Here is a 17,655-nt window from a genome sequence, read left to right on the forward strand (position 1 = left end):
AATACCTTTAAAAAAAAAAAAAAAAAAAAGGATAGCGGATAGGATATAATGGAGTATAGGATAGGAATGAGGATAGGATAGCGTTGAGGATAGGATAGGATAGAGGATAGGATAGGATAGAGGGTAGGTTAGGATAGAGGATAGGATAGGATAGAGGATAGGATAGGAAAGAGGATAGGATAGGATAGAGGATAGGTTAGGATAGAGGATTGGATAGTATAAAGGATAGGTGAGGATAGAGAATAGGATAGCATTGAGGATAGGATAGGATAGTGGATAGGATAGGATAGAGCAGACGATAGAGGATAGGATAGGATAGAGGATAGGGTAGGAGATTGGATAGGATAGAGGATACGATAGGGTAGATGATATCATAGGCAAGAGGATAGGATATGATAGAGGATACGATATTATAGAGGATAGGATAGGATAGAGAATAGGATAGGATAGAGGATAGGTTAGGATAGAGTATAGGATAGGATAGAGGATAGGATAGCATAGAGGATAGGATAGGATAGAGGATAGGATAGGATAGAGGATAGGATAGGATAGAGGATAGGATAGGATAGGTCAGTGGATAGGATAGGATAGAGGATAGGATAGGATGGAGGATAGGATAGGATAGAGGATAGGATAGGATAGAGGATAGGATAAGATAGAGGATAGGTTAGGATAGAGGATATGATAGAGGATAGGATAGCGGATTGGATAGGATAGAGGATATTATAGGATAGAGGATATGATACGATAGCGGATAGGATATAATGGAGTATAGGATAGTAATGAGGATAGGATAGCGTTGAGGATAGGATAGGATAGAGGATAGGATAGGATAGAGGATAGGTTAGGATAGAGGATAGGATAGGATAGAGGATAGGATAGGATAGAGGATAGGATAGGATAGAGGATAGGATAGGATAGAGGATAGGATAGGATAGAGGATAGGATAGAGGATAGGATAGAGGATAGGATAGGATAGAGGATAGGATAGAGGATAGGATAGAGGATAGGATAGAGGATTGGATAGGATAGAGGATATTATAGGATAGAGGATATGATAGGATAGCGGATAGGATATAATGGAGTATAGGATAGGAATGAGGATAGGATAGCGTTGAGGATAGGATAGGATAGAGGATAGGATAGGATAGAGGGTAGGTTAGGATAGAGGATAGGATAGGATAGAGGATAGGATAGGAAAGAGGATAGGATAGGATAGAGGATAGGTTAGGATAGAGGATTGGATAGTATAAAGGATAGGTGAGGATAGAGAATAGGATAGCATTGAGGATAGGATAGGATAGTGGATAGGATAGGATAGAGCAGACGATAGAGGATAGGATAGGATAGAGGATAGGGTAGGAGATTGGATAGGATAGAGGATACGATAGGGTAGATGATATCATAGGCAAGAGGATAGGATATGATAGAGGATACGATATTATAGAGGATAGGATAGGATAGAGAATAGGATAGGATAGAGGATAGGTTAGGATAGAGTATAGGATAGGATAGAGGATAGGATAGCATAGAGGATAGGATAGGATAGAGGATAGGATAGGATAGAGGATAGGATAGGATAGAGGATAGGATAGGATAGGATAGTGGATAGGATAGGATAGAGGATAGGATAGGATAGAGGATAGGATAGGATAGAGGATAGGATAGAGGATTGGTTAGTATAAAGGATAGGAGAGGATAGAGGATAGGATAGGATTGAGGATAGGATAGGATAGAGGATAGGATAGGGGATTGGATAGGATAGAGGATGGGAGACGATGGAGGATAGGATAGGATAGAGGATAGGATAGGATAGAGCATTGGATAGTATAAAGGATAGGTGAGGATAGAGAATAGGATAGCATTGAGGAGAGGATATGATAGTGGATAGGATAGGATAGAGCAGACGATAGAGGATAGGATAGGATCGAGGATAGGATAGGGGATTGGATAGGATAGAGGATAGGAGACGATGGAGGATAGGATAGGATAGAGGATAGGATAGGATAGAGGATTGGATAGTATAAAGGATGGGTGAGGATAGAGAATAGGATAGCATTGAGGATAGAATAGGATAGTGGATAGGATAGGATAGAGCAGACAATAGAGGATAGGATAGGATAGAGGATATGATAGGATAGAAGATAGGATAGGATAGAGGATAGGATAGGATAGAGGATAGGATAGCATAGAGGATAGGATAGGATAGAGGATAGGATAGGATAGAGGATAGGATAGGATAGAAGATTGGATAGGATGGAGGATAGGATAGGATAGAGGATAGGATAGGATAGAGGATGGGGACCGAGGGGATATGGGCTTAGTAGTGGTGACTCGGATCCACTACTAGGTATGCCACAGTGGTGGCGGTCATATCCCTAAAATCCTCTACGCTCCACCTCCTCGTGGTGGTCCCTGGGAACACACATAGTTTTGTGTTGCTAACGGAGCGAGGGGTATTCCGCGGGAAGTAGTCCTAATGACGTGTGAGGCGATGCCGGCGGGATCTTCGGATCCTGGCAGGGCCTCCCTTGCCGGTAAGGCTCACACGGAGGGATGAAAAACCGCGGAATGGGTCCTGCGATAACGACCGGGGAGGTCGCCGCAGGGCCCTTGCCGTAAACCGGTGGTCATGTTTTACCGGAATGGTGGTCTTGCCTTAACCGGCCGGGCCGCGAGGATGATAACCTCTATAAAAAATCCCCCACCCTAAGCTTGGTGCGCGGTGAGAGGGTACGCCCTTGTTACAGGGCGTGGCTGGTGGGGTACATCAGCCACTAGCGCACCAACGTCTGGATACCTGGCGAACTCCAGCGGAAATTAGCCTTACCCGGGCAAGGAGGCTCTGCCCGGGCGGACGTGTTTTTTCCTGCCAATCTCGTGGGACCAGAAATGGAAACAAATAACGAAAAAAATCTCGATGTTGTGGGGGAGGCTGCCGATACGGCAGCAGCGACGGTGGGGGAAGAGACGGCAGCGGTCACTGCCGGGGAGGGGATGGCAGCGGTTACTGCCGGGGAGGACGCGGTCGTGGTCATCGCGGACGAGGACTCGGATGGGGATGAAACAATCATCTCCATCTCGAGCTCCGTCGGCTCGATCGTGACGCGCGGGGGCGCGGAGAAGCGGGGCGCGACATCTGGGGTCTCTGACCCTAAGCGTGCCCGGTTAGAGGGGGGGCAGCACACCCGCGGCGGGTCGGTGTCGCGGACGGACCCCGGGGAGGGCTCGTCGGGGACGCCCATCATGGATCTGGCCCTCGGCGGCCGCGCCGAGAGGAGTCAGAAGAGGAGGGTCGGTGACCTCATCGAGCTGGGTGGGAGGATGCCGACAGCGCAGCTAGTAGGGGAGGTGGAGGAGGCGATGTTGAGGGTGGAGAGAGTCTCCACCGTCTCAAGGGGCCTCAAGGGGGACCTGGCTAAAGACTTGCGGGATTGTTCTGCAGTCGCCAGGGCCCACTGCACCACCTTGATGCAGCGGTGCTTTACCGGGATGGCGTGGCAGGGGAGCCAGGAGGTGGCCCGTCTCCGCGAGCAGAACGCGGCCCTCGCGAAGGAGGCGGGTGACCTCCGGTCGAGGCTCCGGTCAATGGAGGCCGGGCGGCGGGCGAACACCGACAGCGGTCGCCGGGCGGGACATGCGCCAATAGGGGAAGCGCCCCCCGCCTCCTCGACAGCGGGGGTCCGTACGCGGGGGACGGAGGCGATGGGGTCGTCGGGGGAGGGAGTGGGAGTTTTGGACTCCGAAGCCCTGCTTCTCCGGGTCGGCGCGCTGATAACGGCCAGGAACCGGGAGCTAGAGGCCCGGATGGAGGAGCGGTTCCGGACGATTCTGGCCGGGTTGGCCCCGGCCCTCCGGGCGGAGGGTAAATCGGCGCGCGAGGCGACGCCGGTGGCTTCTCTGCCGGCGACGTCTGTCACCAAGGGGACTGGACCGGTGGTCGTGTCCAACGTGAGGGTGGTGCCCCCCGTTGTCATTCCGCCACCGGTCGTCCCGGCCTCGTGGATGGAGGTGACGAGCAAGGCGGCGAAGAGGGCCAAGAAGAAGATGGCCGCGGAGGAGGCTGCGGCGAGAGCAGTCGCGGCCGAGGCAGCTGCCGCCGCTTCACGGCTGCAGGCTGCGAGGGAGCCGAGGGCGGCGGGCGGCGCACGAGTGCAGGGCGGCGCGAGCGCGGCGAAGCCCGCCGCCGGGAGGGACGGTGGCCTGGGACGCACCCCCAGAACCGGAGCAGTGGCCATCACCATCCCCGAGAGCTGCAAGCTCACTTATTCGGAGGTGATGGCCAGGGCAAAAGAGAGGGTGGACCTCAAGGCTATCGGGATCGAGTCGGGGGTGCTTCCCAGGCGGTCGAAAACCGGCGGGATCCTCCTGGAGGTCAGGGGCACGGGGTGCCAGGAGAAGGCACGGGCCCTCTCCGGGAGGATCGCCGAGGCGCTTGGGGGGACCGGGGTTAAGGTCTCGGGGACGTAGCGGTGGCGCTGGCGGTGGCGGGGGGGTGTTCCGCGGCGAAGTTCCGGGTCGGCGAGATCCGCAGACCCGCCTCGGAGCAGGCGCTGGGCTTCTGTTGGGCCCGGGGCCCCCTCGCGGCCGTCAAGAAAGTGGTGGCGGGAGGCCGGCTGCTGGTCGGCTGGTCCTCGGCCCGCGTCGAGGCGCTGAGGGAGCAGCCCCTCCAATGCTTCCGTTGCTTGGAGACGGGGCACACGCGGGCGACATGCAAGAGCGCGGTCGACAGAGGCGCGTTGTGCTACCGCTGCGGGGCGGCGGAGCACCGGGCTTCGGTCTGCAAGGCCGCCCCCAGGTGTCCGCTCTGCGCGGACCTGGGGAGACCATCGGGCCATAGATTCGGGGCCAAAGCGTGTGCCCCGGCTCCCAAGAGGGGCCACGCGGCGACGAAAGAGAAGGGCGCGTCTGGGGCTGCATCCGCGCAGCGGCCGCAGACGGCGCCGGGGGCCCGGCCCTCCCAGGGAGGGGACTCTGCAGAGCCCATGTTAGAGTAGGTACTTTTAATCCTACTCCGGTTCTGCAGGCGAACCTCAACCACTCGCGCGCGGCACAGGACCTGTTTGTCCAAGCCGTGCGCGAGTGGGGGGCTGGGCTGGCAGTTGCGGCGGAGCCGTACGCAATCCCCGAACACCCCTTCTGGGTGGGGGACGAGATCGGCTCCGTAGTAATAGTGGCGGGAAGCCGCCCCGGGTCCCCGTCGGTCTCCCTTCTGGAGCGGGGCGAGGGATTCGTGGCGGTGCAATGGGGGGACATCGCGGTTGTCGGGATCTACATCTCGCCGAGCTGTGGCCTCGATCAATTTCGGGGGTTCCTGGGCGGGCTGAACAGCTGCATCGCGCGGTGCAGCGCCCGCCCGGTTCTCGTTTTGGGAGACTTCAATGCCCACGCGGTATCGTGGGGGAGTCCCAGGACGACCACTAGGGGTAGCGAGGTGTTAACCTGGGCGGCCGGCCTGGATCTCCGGTTGATTAACCGGGGATCCACGCCGACGTGCGTGCGTCCGCAGGGGGTCTCGATTGTCGACCTGACATGGGGGACTCCCTCGGCCGTGCGCCGGGTGTCGGGATGGAGGGTGGCCGAGGAGATAGAGATTGCGTCAGACCATACGCCCATCGTCATGGACGTGTGGCCCACCCTCCACGCGCGGGATTCCCGGCCGGGCCGGGGGGACCGACGGCCGCGATGGGCCTTGAAGCGGCTGGACGCGGACGCGTTCGGGGCCGCGGTAGCCGCGGCGACATGGACGGGGCCGGCCCTGTCCGAGCTGGCGCCTGCGCAAGGGGCGAGGCGGCTGCGGGAGGTAATGACGGCGGTGTGCGACACCGCCATGCCCCGCAGCCGGTTCGCCCCCAGGAGGGCGGCGTACTGGTGGTCCGCCGGCATTGCGGAGCTCCGGCGTGCCTGCAATGCCGCGCGGCGTCGGTACGGCCGAGCGCGTAGAAGGCGCGACGACGAGGAGGCGACGGCGAGGCTCGGCGGGGAGTACCGAGCCGCACTCGGGGTTCTCCGCAGGGCTATCGCGCGGGCCAAGGCCGACGCGTGGTCGGAGCTCGTCGGCATGGTGGACTCCGATCCATGGGGGCGCCCGTACAAGCTTGTCATGAACAAGCTGCGCGCGTGGGCGCCTCCGGTGACGGAGTCGATGGACCCCCACCTGCTCGAGGGAGTGGTGGCGTCCCTCTTCCCGCGAGAGGGGGGACAACTGCGCCGCTCCCATTGGGAACAGGAGCCTCTCTCCTGGTCCGCAGAGTGGGAGGTGTCGGCTGGCGAGCTGGGTGAGGCGATGGCCAGGGCGCGGCGGGTGGGCCGCAAGGCCCCGGGCCCGGACGGGGTGCCGGGCCGCGCGTTGGTCTTGGCCCTGGAGGGGGGACTCGCCGCCGAACTCCGGCAGCTGTATAACGGCTGTCTGAGGGAGGGGGTGTTCCCCACGGAGTGGAAGTCGGGCAGGTTGGTCCTCCTTCCGAAGGGGGGCAAGTCCCGGGACTCGCCCTCAGGGTACCGGCCAATTTGTCTGCTGGACGAGGCGGGGAAGTTGTTCGAGCGCGTACTCGTTGGACGCCTCGTCCGGCACCTGTCGGCGGGAGGGGTCCCCGATCTGAGCGGGGTTCAATTCGGCTTCCGGGAGGGTCTCTCCACCGTCGACGCTATTCGGCGGGTGAGGGCTCTCTCGGAGGCCTGTACGAGGGGGGGCGGTGTTGCGTTGGCGATATCCTTGGATATCGCTAACGCGTTCAACACCATCCCCTGGGATCGGATAATGGAGGCCCTGGTCTTCCACCGGGTGCCTCTGTATCTCAGAAGGGTGATCGGGAGCTATCTCTCCGACAGGGGTATAGAGTATCCCGGCCGGTACGGGATGGTGCGCAGGGGCGTCGTGCGCGGGGTTCCGCAGGGCTCGGTGTTGGGCCCGTTGCTGTGGAATCTTGCGTACGATCGCGTCCTGCGGGAGGAGATGCCTCCCGGGGTCAGCCTGACGTGTTACGCCGACGACACGCTGGTATTGGCCACCGGGAGGTATGCGAAGGAGGCCACCTGCCTGGCGGAGCGCGGCGCGTGGCGCGCGGTGCGCGCGATCCGGTCGCTGGGCCTAGAGGTGTCCGTCGAGAAAACCAGGGCCATGTGGTTTCTCCGCTCGGCCCGGTTGGCGGCGCCTCCCCAGTGCTGGATCTGCGTGGGGGAGGGGATGGTCAGGGTCGGGTCCCAGATGCGGTACCTGGGACTCGAGCTTGACGGCCGGTGGCGTTTTGACCGCCACCTTGAGTCGCTGGCGCCCCGGGCGGAGAGGGCGACCGCTGCGCTCGGGCGCCTTCTCCCGAATCTCGGGGGACCCTGTGGACGGGTGCGTCGTCTGTTCGCGGTGGTGGTGTGAGTTTTGGTCCTGTACGGAGCCCCTGTATGGGCGCGCGATGTCTTGGCTAGGGGGCGCAGTGGCGGCACACGGTCGCTGCTGCGTCGCATCGAGCGCAGGCTGGCCATAGGCATCGTGCGGGGGTACCGCACCATTTCATACGCGACGGCGATGGTGATGTCGGGGCTGATCCCCCTCGAGCTGGAGGCCCGCGTGTTGGCGGATGTGCATACGCACTCCAGGGAACTCCGGCTCCGGGGGGTGGCCCCGGATCAGGCGCGGCTCATGGTGGATGAGCTCAGGCGACATGCTCGGCGGCACGCAGCCCGGGAGTGGCGCGATAGCCTTCCCGGGACGAGGGAGGGCGAGAGGCGGGCCGTTCGGGCCATCCTCCCGGTGTTCGATCAATGGAACAGGGGATGGATGGGGCATAGGGTCTCCTACCGTGTGACGCAGGTGATGAGCGGGCACGGGTGCTTCGGCGACTACCTGTGTCGCATCGGGAGGGAGACCGAGGAGGCGTGTCACCACTGCGGCGAGCCGCGGGACACGGCGCAACACACTCTGGAGGAGTGTCCGGCATGGGGGGGAGAGCGCCGTGCCCTGCGGCGCGCGGTGGGCCACGACCTCTCGCTCCCGGCTGTCGTCGCTGCGGCAGCCGGTGGCGAGGAGGCGTGGAGGGGGTTCGCTTCCTTCTGCGAGCGGGTTATGCTGCGGAAGGAGGCTGCGGAACGGGATCGGGAGCGTAATCACGATCCTGGCCGAAGGGGGGGGGGAGGCGGCGCAGGGTACGCCCCGGGGGCGTACCCCCGTTGCGACGCCTCTGACGCGAGCGGGGACGCCCTTGATGATCTCGAGGCGGGGGATCGGATATCCCCCTACACTCGGTCACCAACGGCGTCCCCGGAGGCCGCCGGGCATCTCGGGCGGGGGCCCGGATGCTCATCGGGCGGCCTAACAGGTGGGGAAGGCGCCACGTCGTCCGTTGCGTGGTGCCTTCGGATAGAGTAGGTACGTGAGGGGGCCGCGTCGCCCCCCCCCGGGTGGTATGCTAAGGCGGGGGCACACCGGATTGACATGCGCGCGCAGAGCACGGGTGCCCCCAGGAGTCTAGGGACGGACGGGGAGGAGTTAGTGGGTATACTCGGCGTTGCACCAACCAGCCGAGGAGTCCCACATAACCCGGACCATCCCCCCCCCCCCCGGGGGGGTTCGGGTATCCGTAACGAGATTACCTCCTCGAAAAAAAAGAAAAAAAAAAAAAATAGGATAGGATAGAGGATAGGATAGGATAGAGGATAGGATAGGATAGAGGATAGGATAGCATAGAGGATAGGATAGGATAGAGGATAGGATAGGATAGAGGATAGGATAGGATAGAGGATAGGATAGGATAGAGGATAGGATAGGATAGAGGATAGGATAGAGGATAATTTAGTATAAAGGATAGGAGAGGATAGAGGATAGGATAGGATAGAGGATAGGATAGAGGATAGGATAGGATAGAGGATATGATAGAGGATAGGATAGAGGATTGGATAGGATAAAGGATATTATAGGATAGAGGATATGATACGATAGCGGATAGGATATAATGGAGTATAGGATAGTAATGAGGATAGGATAGCGTTGAGGATAGGATAGGATTGAGGATAGGATAGGATAGAGGATAGGTTAGGATAGAGGATAGGATAGGATAGAGGATAGGATAAGATAGAGGATAGGATAGGATAGAGGATAGGATAGGATAGAGGATAGGATAGGATAGAGGATAGGATAGGATAGAGGATAGGATAGAGGATAGGATAGAGGATTGGATAGGATAGAGGATATTATAGGATAGAGGATATGATAGGATAGCGGATAGGATATAATGGAGTATAGGATAGGAATGAGGATAGGATATCGTTGAGGATAGGATAGGATAGAGGATTGGATAGGATAGAGGGTAGGTTAGGATAGAGGATAGGATAGGATAGAGGATAGGATAGGAAAGAGGATAGGATAGAATAGAGGATAGGTTAGGATAGAGGATTGGATAGTATAAAGGATAGGTGAGGATAGAGAATAGGATAGCATTGTGGATAGGATAGGATAGTGGATAGGATAGGATAGAGCAGACGATAGAGGATAGGATAGGATAGAGCAGACGATAGAGGATAGGATAGGATAGAGGATAGGGTAGGAGATTGGATAGGATAGAGGATAGGATAGGATAGAGGATAGGGTAGGAGATTGGATAGGATAGAGGATAGGATAGGGTAGATGATATTATAGGCAAGAGGATAGGATATGATAGAGGATACGATATTATAGAGGATAGGATAGTATAGAGAATAGGATAGGATAGAGGATAGGTTAGGATAGAGTATAGGATAGGATAGAGGATAGGATAGGATAGAGGAGAGGATAGGATAGAGGATAGGATAGGATAGAGGATAGGATAGGATAGAGGATAGGATAGGATAGGATAGAGGATAGGATAGGATAGAGGATAGGATAGGATAGAGGATAGGATAGCATAGAGGATAGGATAGGATAGAGGATAGGATAGGATAGAGGATAGGATAGGATAGAGGATACGATAGGATAGGATAGAGGATAGGATAGGATAGAGGATAGGATAGGATAGAGGATAGGATAGGATTGAGGATAGGATAGGATAGAGCATAGGATAGGATAGGATTGAGGGTAGGATAGAGGATAGGATAGGATAGAGGATAGGATAGGGGATTGGATAGGATAGATGACAGGAGACGATAGAAGATAGGATAGGGGATTGGATAGGATAGAGGAAAGGAGACGATAGAGATTGGATAGGATAGATGATATTATAGGAAAGAGGATAGGATATGATAGAGTATACGATATTATAGAGGATAGGACAGGATAGAGGGTAGGATAGGATAGAGGATAGGATAGGATCGAGGATAGGATGTGGGATTGGATAGGATAGAGGATAGGAGACGATGGAGGATAGGATAGGATAGAGGATAGGATAGGATAGACGATTGGATAAGATAGAGGATAGGTTAGGATAGAGGATAGGATAGGATAGGATAGAGGATAGGATAGAGGATAGGATAGGATAGAGGATAGGATAGGATAGAGGATAGGATAGGATAGAGGATAGGATAGGATAGAGAATAGGATAGGATAGAGGATAGGATAGAGGATTGGTTAGTATAAAGGATAGGAGAGGATAGAGGATAGGATAGGATAGAGGATAGGATAGAGGATAGGATAGGATAGAGGATATGATAGAGGATAGGATAGAGGATTGGATAGGATAGAGGATATTATAGGATAGAGGATATGATACGATAGCGGATAGGATATAATGGAGTATAGGATAGTAATGAGGATAGGATAGCGTTGAGGATAGGATAGGATAGAGGATAGGATAGGATAGAGGATAGGTTAGGATAGAGGATAGGATAGGATAGAGGATAGGATAGGATAGAGGATAGGATAGGATAGAGGATAGGATAGGATAGAGGATAGGATAGGATAAAGGATAGGATAGGATAGAGGATAGGATAGGATAGAGAATAGGATAGGATAGAGGATAGGATAGAGGATTGGTTAGTATAAAGGATAGGAGAGGATAGAGGATAGAATAGGATAGAGGATAGGATAGACGATAGGATAGGATAGAGGATATGATAGAGGATAGGATAGAGGATTGGATAGGATAGAGGATATTATAGGATAGAGGATATGATAGGATAGCGGATAGGATATAATGGAGTATAGGATAGGAATGAGGTTAGGATAGCGTTGAGGATAGGATAGGATAGAGGATAGGATAGGATAGAGGGTAGGTTAGGATAGAGGATAGGATAGGATAGAGGATAGGATAGGAAAGAGGATAGGATAGGATAGAGGATAGGTTAGGATAGAGGATTGGATAGTATAAAGGATAGGTGAGGATAGAGAATAGGATAGCATTGTGGATAGGATAGGATAGTGGATAGGATAGGATAGAGCAGACGATAGAGGATAGGATACGATAGAGCAGACGATAGAGGATAGGATAGGATAGAGGATAGGGTAGGAGATTGGATAGGATAGAGGATAGGATAGGGTAGATGATATTATAGGCAAGAGGATAGGATATGATAGAGGATACGATATTATAGAGGATAGGATAGTATAGAGAATAGGATAGGATAGAGGATAGGTTAGGATAGAGTATAGGATGGGATAGAGGATAGGATAGGATAGAGGATAGGATAGGATAGAGGGTAGGATAGGATAGAGGATAGGATAGGATAGAGAATAGGATAGGATAGAGGATAGGATAGGATAGAGGATAGGATAGGATAGAGGATAGGATAGGATAGAGGATAGGATAGGATAGAGAATAGGATAGGATAGAGGATAGGATAGGATAGAGGATAGGATAGGATAGAGGATAGGATAGAGGATTGGTTAGTATAAAGGATAGGAGAGGATAGAGTATAGGATAGGATAGAGGATAGGATAGGATAGAGGATAGGATAGGATAGAGGATAGGATAGGATAGAGGATAGGATAGGATAGAGGATAGGATAGGATAGAGGATAGGATAGGATAGGATAGAGGATAGGATAGGATAGAGGATAGGATAGGATAGAGGATAGGATAGGATAGAGGATAGGATAGGATAGAGGATAGGATAGTGTAGAGGATAGGATAGGATAGAGGATAGGATAGGATAGAGGATAGGATAGGATAGAGGATAGGATAGGATAGAGGATAGGATAGGATAGAGGATAGGATAGGATAGAGGATAGGATAGGATAGAGGATAGGATAGGATAGAGGATAGGATAGGATAGAGGATAGGATAGGATAGAGGATAGGATAGGATAGAGGATAGGATAGAGGATTGGTTAGTATAAAGGATAGGAGAGGATAGAGGATAGGATAGGATAGAGGATAGGATAGAGGATAGGATAGGATAGAGGATATGATAGAGGATAGGATAGAGGATTGGATTGGATAGAGGATATTCTAGGATAGAGGATATGATACGATAGCGGATAGGATATAATGGAGTATAGGATAGTAATGAGGATAGGATAGCGTTGAGGATAGGATAGGATAGAGGATAGGATAGAATAGAGGATAGGTTAGGATAGAGGATAGGATAGGATAGAGGATAGAATATGATAGAGGATAGGATAGGATAGAGGATAGGATAGAGGATAGGATAGGATAGAGGATAGGATAGGATAGAGGATAGGATAGGATAGAGGATAGGATAGGATAGAGGATAGGATAGGATAGAGGATAGGATAGGATAGAGGATAGGATAGGATAGAGGATAGGATAGGATAGAGGATAGGATAGGATAGAGGATAGGATAGAGGATTGGTTAGTATAAAGGATAGGAGAGGATAGAGGATAGGATAGGATAGAGGATAGGATAGAGGATAGGATAGGATAGAGGATATGATAGAGGATAGGATAGAGGATTGGATTGGATAGAGGATATTCTAGGATAGAGGATATGATACGATAGCGGATAGGATATAATGGAGTATAGGATAGTAATGAGGATAGGATAGCGTTGAGGATAGGATAGGATAGAGGATAGGATAGAATAGAGGATAGGTTAGGATAGAGGATAGGATAGGATAGAGGATAGAATATGATAGAGGATAGGATAGGATAGAGGATAGGATAGAGGATTGGATAGGATAGAGGATATTATAGGATAGAGGATATGATAGGATAGCGTATAGGATATAATGGAGTATAGGATAGGAATGAGGATAGGATAGGATAGAGGATAGGATAGGATAGAGGGTAGGTTAGACGATTGGATAGGATAGAGGATATGATACGATAGCGGATAGGATATAATGGAGTATAGGATAGTAATGAGGATAGGATAGCGTTGAGGATAGGATAGGATAGAGGATAGGATAGGATAGAGGATTGGATAGGATAGAGGATAGGATAGGAAAGAGGATAGGATAGGATAGAGGATAGGATAGAGGATAGGTTAGGATAGAGGATAGGATAGGATAGAGGATAGGTTAGGATAGAGGATAGGATAGAGGATAGGATAGGATAGAAGATAGGATAGAGGATAGGATAGAGGATTGGATAGGATAGAGGATATGATAGGATAGCGGATAGGATATAATGGAGTATAGGATAGGAATGAGGATAGGATAGCGTTGAGGATAGGATAGGATAGAGGATAGGATAGGATAGAGGATAGGATAGGATAGAGGATAGGATAGGAAAGAGGATAGGATAGGATAGAGGATAGGATAGAGGATAGGTTAGGATAGAGGATAGGATAGGATAGAGGATAGGTTAGGATAGAGGATAGGAGACGATGGAGGATAGGATAGGATAGAGGATAGGATAGGATAGAGGATTGGATAAGATAGAGGATAGGTTAGGATAGAGGATAGGATAGGATAGGATAGAGGATAGGATAGGATAGAGGATAGGATAGGATAGAGGATAGGTTAGGATAGAGGATTGGATAGTATAAAGGATAGGTGAGGATAGAGAATAGAATAGGATAGAGCATAGGATAGGATATGATTGAGGGTAGGATAGGATAGAGGATAGGATAGGATAGAGGATAGGATAGGGGATTGGATAGGATAGAGGACAGGAGACGATAGAAGATAAGATAGGGGATTGGATAGGATGGAGGAAAGGAGACGATAGAGATTGGACAGGATAGATGATATAATAGGAAAGAGGATAGGATATGATAGAGGATACGATATTATAGAGGATAGGACAGGATAGAGGATAGGATAGGATAGAGGATAGGATAGGATAGAGGATAGGATAGTATAGACGATAGGATAGGATAGAGGATAGGATAGAGAATAGGATAGAGGATAGGATAGGATAGAGGATATGATAGAGGATAGGACAGACGATTGGATAGGATAGAGGATATGATACGATAGCGGATAGGATATAATGGAGTATAGGATAGTAATGAGGATAGGATAGCGTTGAGGATAGGATAGGATAGAGGATAGGATAGGATAGATGATAGGTTAGGATAGAGGATAGGATAGGATAGAGGATAGGATAGGATAGAGGATAGGATAGGATAGAGGATAGGATAGGATAGAGGATAGGATAGAGGATAGGATAGGATAGAGGATAGGATAGGATAGAGGATAGGATAGGATAGAGGATAGGATAGGAAAGAGGATAGGATAGGATAGAGGACGGGATAGAGGATAGGATAGGATAGAAGATAGGATAGAGGATAGGATAGAGGATTGGATAGGATAGAGGATATTATAGGATAGAGGATATGATAGGATAGCGGATAGGATATAATGGAGTATAGGATAGGAATGAGGATAGGATAGCGTTGAGGATAGGATAGGATAGAGGATAGGATAGGATAGAGGATAGGTTAGGATAGAGGATAGGATAGGATAGAGGATAGAATATGATAGAGGATAGGATAGGATAGAGGATAGGATAGAGGATTGGATAGGATAGAGGATATTATAGGATAGAGGATATGATAGGATAGCGTATAGGATATAATGGAGTATAGGATAGGAATGAGGATAGGATAGGATAGAGGATAGGATAGGATAGAGGGTAGGTTAGGATAGAGGATAGGATAGGATAGAGGATAGGATAGGAAAGAGGATAGGATAGGATAGAGGATAGGTTAGGATAGAGGATTGGATAGTATAAAGGATAGGTGAGGATAGAGAATAGGATAGCATTGAGGATAGGATAGGATAGTGGATAGGATAGGATAGAGCAGACGATAGAGGATAGGATAGGATAGAGGATAGGGTAGGAGATTGGATAGGATAGAGGATACGATAGGGTAGATGATATCATGGGCAAGAGGATAGGATATGATAGAGGATACGATATTATAGAGGATAGGATAGGATAGAGAATAGGATAGGATAGAGGATAGGTTAGGATAGAGTATAGGATAGGATAGAGGATAGGATAGCATAGAGGATAGGATAGGATAGAGGATAGGATAGGATAGAGCATAGGATAGGATAGAGGATAGGATAGGGTAGAGGATAGGATAGGATAGAGGATAGGATAGGATAGAGGATAGGATAGGATAGAGGATAGGATAGAGGATAGGATAGAGGATAGGATAGGACAGAGGATAGGATAGGATAGAGGATAGGATAGAGGATAGGATAGAGGATTGGATAGGATAGAGGATATTATAGGATAGAGGATATGATAGGATAGCGGATAGGATATAATGGAGTATAGGATAGGAATGAGGATAGGATAGCGTTGAGGATAGGATAGGATAGAGGATAGGATAGGATAGAGGGTAGGTTAGGATAGAGGGTAGGATAGGATAGAGGATAGGATAGGAAAGAGGATAGGATAGGATAGAGGATAGGTTAGGATAGATGATCGGATAGTATAAAGGATAGGTGAGGATAGAGAATAGGATAGCATTGTGGATAGGATAGGATAGTGGATAGGATAGGATAGAGCAGACGATAGAGGATAGGATAGGATAGAGCAGACGATAGAGGATAGGATAGGATAGAGGATAGGGTAGGAGATTGGATAGGATAGAGGATAGGATAGTGTAGATGATATTATAGGCAAGAGGATAGGATATGATAGAGGATACGATATTATAGAGGATAGGATAGTATAGAGAATAGGATAGGATAGAGGATAGGATAGGATAGAGGATAGGATAGGATAGAGGATAGGATAGGATTGAGGATAGGATAGGATACAGGATAGGATGGGATAGAGGATAGGATAGGATAGAGGATAGGTTAGGATAGAGGATAGGATAGGATAGAGGATAGGATAGGATAGAGGATAGGATAGGATAGAGGATGGGATAGGATAGAGTATAGAATAGGATAGAGCATAGGATAGGATAGGATTGAGGGTAGGATAGGATAGAGGATAGGATAGGATAGAGGATAGGATAGGGGATTGTATAGGATAGAGGACAGGAGACGATAGAAGATAAGATAGGGGATTGGATAGGATGGAGGAAAGGAGACGATAGAGATTGGATAGGATAGATGATATAATAGGAAAGAGGATAGGATATGATAGAGGATACGATATTATAGAGGATAGGACAGGATAGAGGATAGGATAGGATAGAGGATAGGATAGGATAGAGGATAGGATAGGATAGAGGATAGGATAGAGGATAGGATAGGATAGGATAGAGGATAGGATAGAGGATAGGATAGGATAGAGGATATGATAGAGGATAGGATAGACGATTGGATAGGATAGAGGATATTATAGGATAGAGGATATGATACGATAGCGGATAGGATATAATGGAGTATACGATATTAATGAGGATAGGATAGCGTTGAGGATAGGATAGGATAGAGGGTAGGTTAGGATAGAGGATAGGATAGGATAGAGGATAGGATAGGAAAGAGCATAGGATAGGATAGAGGATAGGTTAGGATAGAGGATTGGATAGTATAAAGGATAGGTGAGGATAGAGAATAGGATAGCATTGTGGATAGGATAGGATAGTGGATAGGATAGGATAGAGCAGACGATAGAGGATAGGATAGGATAGAGCAGACGATAGAGGATAGGATAGGATAGAGGATAGGGTAGGAGATTGGATAGGATAGAGGATAGGATAGGGTAGATGATATTATAGGCAAGAGGATAGGATATGATAGAGGATACGATATTATAGAGGATAGGATAGTATAGAGAATAGGATAGGATGGAGGATAGGTCAGGATAGAGTATAGGATAGGATAGAGGATAGGATAGGATAGAGGATAGGATAGGATAGAGGATAGGATAGGATAGAGGATAGGATAGTATAGACGATAGGATAGGATAGAGGATAGGATAGAGGATAGGATAGGATAGAGGATATGATAGAGGATAGGATAGACGATTGGATAGGATAGAGGATATGATACGATAGCGGATAGGATATAATGGAGTATAGGATAGTAATGAGGATAGGATAGCGTTGAGGATAGGATAGGATAGAGGATAGGATAGGATAGATGATAGGTTAGGATAGAGGATAGGATAGGATAGAGGATAGGATAGGATAGAGGATAGGATAGGATAGAGGATAGGATAGGATAGAGGATAGGATAGGATAGAGGATAGGATAGAGGATAGGATAGGATAGAAGATAGGATAGAGGATAGGATAGAGGATTGGATAGGATAGAGGATATTATAGGATAGAGGATATGATAGGATAGCGGATAGGATATAATGGAGTATAGGATAGGAATGAGGATAGGATAGCGTTGAGGATATGATAGGATAGAGTATAGGATAGGATAGAGGATAG

The sequence above is a fragment of the Halictus rubicundus genome, unplaced genomic scaffold (assembly GCF_050948215.1).
Source record: "Halictus rubicundus isolate RS-2024b unplaced genomic scaffold, iyHalRubi1_principal scaffold0031, whole genome shotgun sequence".
Taxonomy (NCBI): domain Eukaryota; kingdom Metazoa; phylum Arthropoda; class Insecta; order Hymenoptera; family Halictidae; genus Halictus; species Halictus rubicundus.